At 40.3% G+C, this 9,743-nt stretch overlaps 1 long non-coding RNA gene across 3 annotated transcripts; it reads left to right on the top strand.

The window, feature by feature from the left end:
- The first annotated feature begins 253 nt into the window (after positions 1-253).
- On the top strand, positions 254-9,293 carry LOC309711347. Of its 3 annotated transcripts, none has more exons than XR_014277944.1 (3): positions 254-804; positions 7,667-8,771; positions 8,864-9,293. It is a non-coding gene; the product is annotated as an uncharacterized lncRNA (long non-coding RNA). The 3 variants fall into 3 exon arrangements; XR_014277945.1 differs by lacking the exon at positions 254-804 and adding an exon at positions 5,245-6,088 and having other exon boundaries at positions 8,062-8,771; XR_014277946.1 differs by lacking the exon at positions 254-804 and adding an exon at positions 5,245-5,652 and having other exon boundaries at positions 7,768-8,771.
- The last annotated feature ends 450 nt before the right edge of the window (positions 9,294-9,743 follow it).

Genomic DNA, 9,743 nt, shown 5'->3' on the forward strand with positions numbered 1-9,743 from the left:
CCCTTTAAATCCCAGTTTCATTACATGAGCGCACTGGTTTTTTAGCTGAAAAAAGCGTAAATATTTTCCATAAAATACATTTGAAGTAATATTTGAGTGTTATTATAATTAGGCCTTAAGATGGTCCAAAGATTGGCACTAACATTCATTTTGATCCACTTTTTTTTTTTTTTTTTGCAGGAGCACATTTCAAAAAATGCACCCTTTCGTATCCGGTTAAGTCTGACATCACTAGCCGTGTCTGGGCCTAAACTCCGCTGCAGGTCCATATATCAAACGATCACTATGGCATTACTGAGAGTTGAAAAACTGTCTAAAGTCTTTCATCTTTAATAAAATGATCAGCGTTCTGCTCTACCAGGTGTAACAATTGAGTTTAGCATCCAGGCATCCATGAAAACGGAATTTATGACATTTAACGGAGTTAGAAGTTAGCAGGAAGTTAGCTCACTAGCTTCTATCTAAATACAATATAGCATGTCCTGACTGCGGGGTTTTGGAAACAAATTAAAACGTACAGCTCTGTTATCACTTCCAGCATAAATGAAGACAGAAAACTAAACAGCAGTGACGTTTGTAGGGTTACTGAAGTTTGGCTAGCTGGTATATAATGATGTGCTATGTGACCGCTAGCGACACAGCTATGTTAGCATAATATAAACAAGCTAACTTTTTTTCCACTCGATAAAAGTTAACGTGAGTGTTCTCGGTGGTCAGGAACAAATGTAATCGCATGGCAGGATGCTGTAAAAGGACCAAACTTCAGCCAGGAGAACAACTGAGATAATCCATCCACAATACGAGGTTAGTCATTCATATACTGCTGCATGGACTGGGCTGTAATTACATCCTAAGGTTTTAAAAACTGAGCTTAAATAAATGATTAGCGGTAATAAAAGCAGAGGGAGGACAACAGTGATCACTGACTGTTTTAGGAGCTTTTTGAGATTAAATAGAAGAAAATACAAAACATTAAACATGTTAACAACACAAAAGCCATATTAAACGCAGATTACTTTAGGCCCGGAAGTAGGATTTGTCACGTCATCACTTAACAACCGGATTCTATAAGGCCACAAAACGGCCACGCCCCAAAAAGTGCTATAAAAATATTATATATTCATATTTTTTTCCACTTTAAATTAGTCAGTCTTTTAAAACTACTTCTCCCTGAAATATTCATATAAAGTTTTAATTATATTTCGGAGGTTTTAACCCTTTAAATCCCAGTTTCGTTACATGAGCGCACTGGTTTTTTAGCTGAAAAAAACGTAAATATTTTCCATAAAATACATTTGAAGTAATATTCGAGTGTTATTATAATTAGGCCTTAAAATGGTCCAAAGATTGGCACCAACATTCATTTTGATCCACTTTTTTTTTTTTTTTTGCAGGAGCACATTTCAAAAAATGCACCCTTTTGTGTTCCTAAGGCCACAAAACGGCCACGCCCCAAAAAGTGCTATAAAAATAATATATATTCATATTTTTTCCCACTTTAAATTAGTCAGCCTTTTAAAACTACTTCTCCCTCAAATATTCATATAAAGTTTTAATTATATTTCGGGGGATTTAACCCTTTAAATCCCAGTTTCGTTACATGAGCACACTGGTTTTTTAGCCGAAAAAAACAAAAAACCTAAATATTTTCCATAAAATAGATTTGAAGTAATATTCGATTGTTATTATAATTAGGCCTTTAGATGGTCCAAAGATTGGCACCAACCATTATTCTAACCAAGTACTGTTTTTTTCTAGGAGCACAGTAAATGTAATATAACGGTAATCATGTTTTCACATTTGCTTATGCTAACTGCTTATTACCACTTATTATTTACTTATTGCGTATTACCACTAAATGCGCGTTACATTGTTGTGTTCTAGAATAAAATATGAAAATAAAAATACAAGATCACTTTGAACCAGAAAACATTTATTTTAGAACTTTAGAACAATGAACATATACTGTTTGGAATGGGGAAAGGTATGAGAGATATGAGATGTGAGAAAGAGTGAGAGATGGGAGTGTGGTGGTGGTGGGGCGGGTAGTCCTGCTCAGGTGGAACAGTTTTTGCAGATGGTCAGGCTGTGGTCCTTGCATGCGCCCTTTCCACATTTGCAGCAGGTGGTGACGACTCTTCTGTTTTCTGCGCAAAATTCGCATTGCCTCCTGCCCTTCGATTTGATGGCTGCAGAGGGGCCTGCAGAAGCAGCACCCTGCGCATGTTTGAGTAACTCTGCTAGGTGTGATGGGCGGGGAAGACGCTCTCTCTTCGCCATCTGCGGTTTAACTAACGTTTCTCCAACCTTCTCGATATACAACCTCCTCCTGTATGATTTGCCCTGCTGCCAGGCTGGGTCAACTGCGGTCCACAAGACGTAACCGTTGTAGTAAAGCGAGACGTCAATGACATGGTGGAAAAGGGCCAATGGCCACAGACTCGTTTGCCTACTACACGAGTAGGTGCCAACCACCTAATTAAAAAAAAACATTAAGCCTACGTATATTTTACACAAGAATATATGAGCAAGAATGAATAAATTCGTGCGCAACTGATGCGTAATGACACCTACCTGATCAAGTTTGTCGACACCTCCCTTGGATTTGTTATAATCCTTTATTATTTGGGGCTTTCTCTTTGGGTCACCACTTACGCCTGGAGTGCGGTGTTTTGTGCTCAATAGGAGGACATTTCTGCCGCGGCGGGGGACGTAAGACACCACCGTGTGCGTCATGGCAAAGGCGAAAATGGAGGAAAACACCTCTCTCTGCCTTGTCTGGAGCAGCTGTGGCGGAAACTCGGGTTTGTTTTTTCTAATGGTGCCAACCAGGGTCATTTTTCTCCTGAGCAGCTATTCTGACAGAGGAAAGGAAGTGAAAAAGTTGTCACATGTGATGACTTGTCCCTGGAGCCCCTCTGTCAGTTCCAGAACGACCCGCATCCCCTGGTTGACCTCAGCGCGTTCCCCAGCAGCTTTGCCTGTGCAGAGCTGCAGTCTCCAGGCGTATGACGTCGCAGACTGCCCATATTTTCAGACCATACTTCGCTGGCTTTTTGGGCATATACTGCCTGAAACCGCACCTCCCTTTGAACGGAACAAGTTCAAATGTCCTGGTCTGGGCAGAACATCATCTCGAGGCGGTGGGTCCACATATCCCAGATTTTACGAAATGGAGCAAATTTATTACCACGGCGTCTTGGTCTGGAAAGTTTATCATCAAATCGCAGAGCCCTGCTGATTTGATGAAATCTTTTCTGGGACATGGTAGCGCGAAAAACCATCCGCCCGGATTTCTCACTCCAGAGACTGAGCATAGATTCATTTTTGGAACGGTAAACACCGGCAAGAATCAGTAGTCCCACATAAGCGCGCAGTTCGTCTGTGTCCACATCTCTCCAGTATGCGATTGTGCGTCTCCCTTGGAGATTGGTCATTGACGCAATATGCAGCATAATTTCATCGGTAACAAACAGTGAAAAGCTGGATTGTGGGTCACTGATACGAGCGGTGGCATAATGAGTAGGTCCGGTGTGTCCCGTGGCTGCTGGAACATAGCGGAGCGTCTCGGCGTGTGTAGGAGACCACTTTATTCCGTTTTTTGCAATCCACACTGCTGGTGCTTCCTCCGTCTCTCCGCTCTCATTTTCAGACGACTCTGCTCCACATGAGTCGGAACCTGACTCCAGCTCCTCCGTTTCCTCCTCCGATGAAATCTCCGCGTCATCCCCAGAATCCTCGGCGGATGATGAGGAGCTATCCTCGGGGTCCAGGATCATTTTCAAAGCTTCCTCTGTGTTGCAGTGTCTTGCCATTGTGAAAATGACTACTCCCGCGCTTCTGCTCATTCTTATAACCACGGCTTTAGTGCAGCTGCATAAACAACCTGAGCTTGCAGACAAAATAAAGTCTAATTTGGCTTTGGGTTTTAGTGTTATATTTGATTTGTTTGTATTGCAGTGTGGACTTCAAAGGAGAAAAAAAGTTTGAAATTAGACGCACACTCTTTTATTCTGAGATTAGACACACCTTTATTTTTTTTAACACACACACATTGATAGTGACCCACGCTCATCATTTGAGCAGAAAGAAAATTTGCTGTAAATGTGGGATTTTCCAGCAGGCGCTAAATGTGAAACAATGGCGCCACCTGGTGGACATATAAAAACATTACAAGCCCGGGCTCCAAAGTGTCACCGTCACTTACAGGACTGCATTAACTTTAGTTAAAATAATCATGCAATGAAAAACAGCGTTTATAATGGTTTTCAATGGGGCACAAATCGACCACTAGGAACAATAGAGGATGTGTTTCTGTAGCTTAGCCACTGAAGCTAATTTAAGGAAATCAGACTGAAATTTAAAAAAAAATACTTTTTTTTTTTAGAAAATTTGGCTATATTCCATTCAACACAGTGCAAATGGCTTGGATTTGACAAATGCAAAAGCCACAAAATGGTCCCAGGAACTCTTAAAGACTGGATTTCACAGTTGCTCGCTTCCGGCCTACCCGGCTTTCGGAGGACCCGGCCCACTTAGACCGCGAAGGCCAGGTGCTCAGGTGGATGCAGCTTCTGAATTTGGGCAGCCCCGCTGTTTCCGGCTGGACAATAATAACGGTGACATTTAACTTACTTTATCCAATAAATAAAAAATGTAAAATTCAAGTTTTTGGTATATATATGTATATGTATACTACTCCCCCCCCCCCCCCCAACAGCCGTTTTGAATGGCTCCCTAATTCTGAGGTCTCAAGGTTGGCAAGTATGACTCAAACTAAAACTTAGCTTAGCCATAACTTAGCTTAGCTATATCTCCCACTAGGTAAAATGAGTGAACAGAAAATAACAAGAGCAATAAAATTGACAAACTATCCTTCTAAAACAGGAGATTTAATGTAACTCACCAATCTTGTGTACACACACTCTGAAAGAAACCACATCCACTGCCCCTAAGCATAATTTCTGCAGATTCACACTGATTCACACTGCCTCCATGAACACATTTCACATCCCAACAGAACATTACTCACAAAAACGACCGCGCCCTCTAGTGGCGAGGCAAACTGCATCACAGAATATCACATCTTCAGAATAACTAGTACTGGCAATGTCAGGGTCACGACATTTGTATATACTTGATATCTGATTGTACGGAAATTTGCGGAGGTGTAGACTCGAGTCACATGACTTGGACTCGAGTCAGACTCGAGTCATTAATTTTATGACTTTACTTGAAAAAAGGTTGTAAGACTTGTGACTTGACTTGGACTTTTACACCAGTGACTTGGGACTTGAATTGGACTTGAACCTGTTTACTTGAAAAGACTTGATATTTTACCCAAATCAAAAATTTAACATACATATTATATAAAAAGTGTGGACCATTAATTCACTTTATTCATTCATTCTTACCACACTCCGTATGTATGTGAGCGCGAGCTGTAGCACAGCCAATCAAATTAACCAGATTTACAAAAACAAAAACGCTCGAGCCAAAAATGCTCCCAAGAGTAATTTCTTTCGGCTACATAAACTACGAAGTAGTCAACAAAAAACGAAATGCAACATGCAAAACATGCAAGAAGAGAATTACAGACGGAGATGGAACAACTTCCAACTTTGTCCGACATTTGAAGTTGCATAAAGAACGGTAGGTGCTGCCTTTTTTTGCTACGATGAGATAGCGACTTAGCTAACTTCATCTTATTAGCAAATGTTCTCCGGGCTACGTTGATGATACTGTTTGGCTTTAACAGGTATGATATGTTTGTCATGCTATTTTAAATCCGGTCCTACAAGCGCATCCAAGAATAATATGCAACTTGTTAGCTCAGAATTGGTGAGCAGGGTCCGTTTCAGAAAGTGGGTTCTGTAGCTGTACTCAGGGAAGAGAGTTTCTCTCCGTCTCCTCCCCATCATTAACCCCGTAGATTTGACCCAGTTTAGACTGACAAATATTTATTTTACCATCACATCACAATTCAAAATCACTGTTTAATTTGCAATTAGTGTATGGTCGTGTTTAACTTTTGCAAGTCTGAGCCAGGGAAAATTTTTTTTGGTTAGAAAATCTGGCCCACCTTAGTGTGTAATTGAGTAGTCCTGCTTTTTCTTCTGTCATTTATGTCAATACATGAAATAAAATACTTTGATCTTATGTTATTAGCTGTTGTTTATTTGCAAAGGTCAGTTATTCTTAACAGGGATGCTAAACATTGCTTATTAGAACTGTATGCAGAGTTTTGAGAAAAGTGTTTTAATAAATATTGTTTATATATTTTTTATTTATATTTTTATTGTCTGAAAACTATGAGGGTTTAAGTGTTAATAGTTATTTATTATTATTAGGATCAACTTAATCAATCAATCAATCAATCAATCAATCAATCAGTCTTTATTTATAAAGCACTTTTCATACAAAAAATGTAGCACAAAGTGCTTTACATAGTTAAAAGCAGCCCACCCCACCCTCCAACTCACTCCCCGCACTCTCATTAACATAAATGATGTGAATACACACATATCTCCCCCAACCCCCCCACACACACGCACACTTAAAGTCAAATGCAATTCATGAATGGCTGAAATGGAATTTCTGACATGAGTCTAATTGACTATGTGCACGAGAAAATGCTAACTTACTGGTTTGAGACCGGATGTGGGGTTGTGCATTTCCGGTAGCTTTACTTTGCGGTCAATCGCTACTGCGAAGATATATTCCAAAATCATGTCCAAAACTCGAAAACGTAAAGATTGCGTTAAGTTACAAAGACCAGAAGGTGGGAACACTCACCACTGTTGTGTCATAAAAAATCTAATGATCAATTTTGACATTTAAAGCGTTTAGATCGATCAGTTGTTTATATCACTCAACACAAGCAGAACTGCATTACTGCAGCAGAAGACACATCATCCACATTCAGAAGCACATCTCTGTATAGTGACTGGTCTTATGATTTAAACAGGCAGCATTCAAACTACAGGTGAAGAATAGTCAAACCAGATGTTTCTCCCATTATGTCGAGATCAGCTAGTCAAGTACACACCTACACAGCATGTTAACAAACCGTGAAAAAAGCCACACAAAAAATGAATGATTGCTGGTAACGGTTTCTATACATTAGTATTTACGAAGGGTATGTTGTGACTTACCTTCAAAATTACAGCGGTCCCTCGCTAATAACGCGGTTCACCTTTCACCTCGCTGTTTCACGGATTTTTTAGTGCAAGTTTGCATGCTTATTTTTTTTTTACGTCACATTGTTTCCTGCGTCCTGATCGCTGCAGACGATCTCCTCCGTGACGTCTCTCCTGTACAGTACAGAATCGCTGCATCGATCGCTAGCGGTGTGACTCTGAAGTGCAGTACTGTATGTCCACGATGTCCACGAAACGTTTTGCACCGTCAAAAAATAAAATTGGCTACTTGATTTCACCTATCCCTGGTTATTTCTAGAACATAACACCCGCGATAAACGAGGGACAGCTGAGAAATATAACATTTGAATCCCTTTTCTCTTTTTCTCTGAGGCGCGGGGGAAAAATATCGACAAGTCGATGAACATCATTTACAGATATATTGGGTAAATGCCCAAGACATCTATAGAAATGTAAATCGCCACTTGATTCATTCATTTGCTTAACTTGTTTTGGACCGTAAACAGGGCGCAAATAGGACACCGGAAACAAAGCTCCCCACAGGAGTTTCCGCACCGGAAGTAGCATATGCTAACGTGCACATAGTCAATATGCTTACCTCCATCAGATTTGAAGAATACCAGATGAAAAAGAGGATCACAAATGAACCTTAACAGCCTTTCATATCACAGTTTATGGACACTTGTGCCGGACAGTACAGCATGACTCATCCACAGCAGAAAGCTATCACGAATGCATTATTAAGTGACTTGATTATTGGTTGCAACCTGCCCCTTTGAATTTCAACCAGCATTCACTGTGTGCTTCCCCACTGAGCAAGGTGAGGAACATGATGATGATGGTGATCATCTTGACGACCCAGAGCTCTGGCATGACTTAACCTTGAAAGATCAGGAAACAGTAGGTGCTGCTATGGCAAAGACACAGCGCCTGCAGTGTTTTGCGCACACACTTCAGCTGGTGGTGAAAGATGGTTTGTCAGAGACCAAAGTGGCATCTCCTTCACTTTCAAAGTTATCTAAGCTCAGCTCTCTACTGCACACAAGCACAACATTCAAAGATGTGTTTGAAGCTGAATTTGGTGAACAGAAAGCGATCCCTGCAGCTGTAATCACAAGATGGAATTCAACACGGAGACAAGTGAAGGCAGTTATCCAATGTGAACATCTAAAACTCTGTGCTGTTCTTGAAATGGCTGGGCACAAGGAGTTATTATTCACAACACGAGAGTGGAACCTGTTGAAGGAGATGGTGGACATCTTGAAGCCTTTTGGAGAAGCAACAGATTTGACACAAGGTGAGAAAATAGTCACGATTAGTGCTGTTGTTCCATCCGTGCTGTCCCTCAATCACCACCTTGAGAAAGTGAAGCCTCAAGTCCGTTTCCTGAAAGGTCTGGTCAGGAGCCTTCAAGCATCTTTGAACAAAAGATTTCTTGGAATCTTTATCAATGTGCGAATGGCTAGAGCAGAAGATGGGATCACTGCCCCCTTTTCAGATCCAGTGTACCTTAAAGCAGCTGCTTTGGATCCAGCATTTTCTCTGTTGTGGGTGGAACACCATGTGTTGGGCAGTGTGACATAAAGACAGAGGTGACACAGAAAGTTAAAGGTAAAGATTGAATATAGTTTATATTTTTTCTGTATTTTTTTGTCTAAAATTGTAATAAAGGCTCTTTTGCTGTTGTTAATTTGTTTTGCCAGATCTGATCCTGCAAGATGCGGCAGACCATGTAAAGTCAGAGCAACCTGTCACTCCTGGTGAGGAACACCAAGAGGCCTGTGAAGATGGAGGACTCTTTGCTGCTTACTGTAAGAGGCAGACGAAGGATGTGGGGAAGAGTCCAGCTCTACAGCTAAGTCACTACCTGGATATTGCTGATGGACAGAACGCCCTCTTGTTCTGGGCAATGAACATGCAGACTCTTCCTTCTCTGTTTCATGTGGCCACCAGAGTTTTGGTAGTACCTGCATGTAGTGCTCCTGTGGAGCGAGTTTTCAGCTATGGTGGCATCATTCTACGGCCTCATCGTGCACAAATGACTGACAGACTTTTGGCCAATTCGGTCTTTTGGAAATGCAATGCAGAATAGTTAGTAGTTAACTGAAATAGTTAAAGTGCACATTCTTGCACATTCTTGTTCATTGTTCATATATATATATATATATATATATATATATATATATATATATATATATATATATATATATATATATATATATATACATATATATATATTAGATGAGAGAGAGAGGACAAGCTAATCACACTGCACTAAATTTACTGCGATGGTTCATTGTTTTGTACATAAGGAAATCTGCTTCTGCTTTTGCATTTTTCACTGAATGTTTGTTCTGTGAATTTGTAATTTAGAGGAAGACTGTTCTTCCAGCAAAGTTTAATTGACCTGTACAAGGTGCAATTTCAGAATTTGTTTGTGCATATTTTGTAAGTTACTTGTTTCATCAGGTGATGAGATAAATACAGATTTAAAAAAAAAGAGAGAACACATGGTCTATTATTTACACCTAACATATAACTGCAACATTGTTTTTACAAAAAAGACTTGAAAGGACTTGAAAT

The sequence above is a fragment of the Aulonocara stuartgranti genome (assembly GCF_965226115.1).
Source record: "Aulonocara stuartgranti genome assembly, chromosome: 7".
In the NCBI taxonomy this organism is placed as follows: Eukaryota; Metazoa; Chordata; class Actinopteri; order Cichliformes; family Cichlidae; genus Aulonocara; species Aulonocara stuartgranti.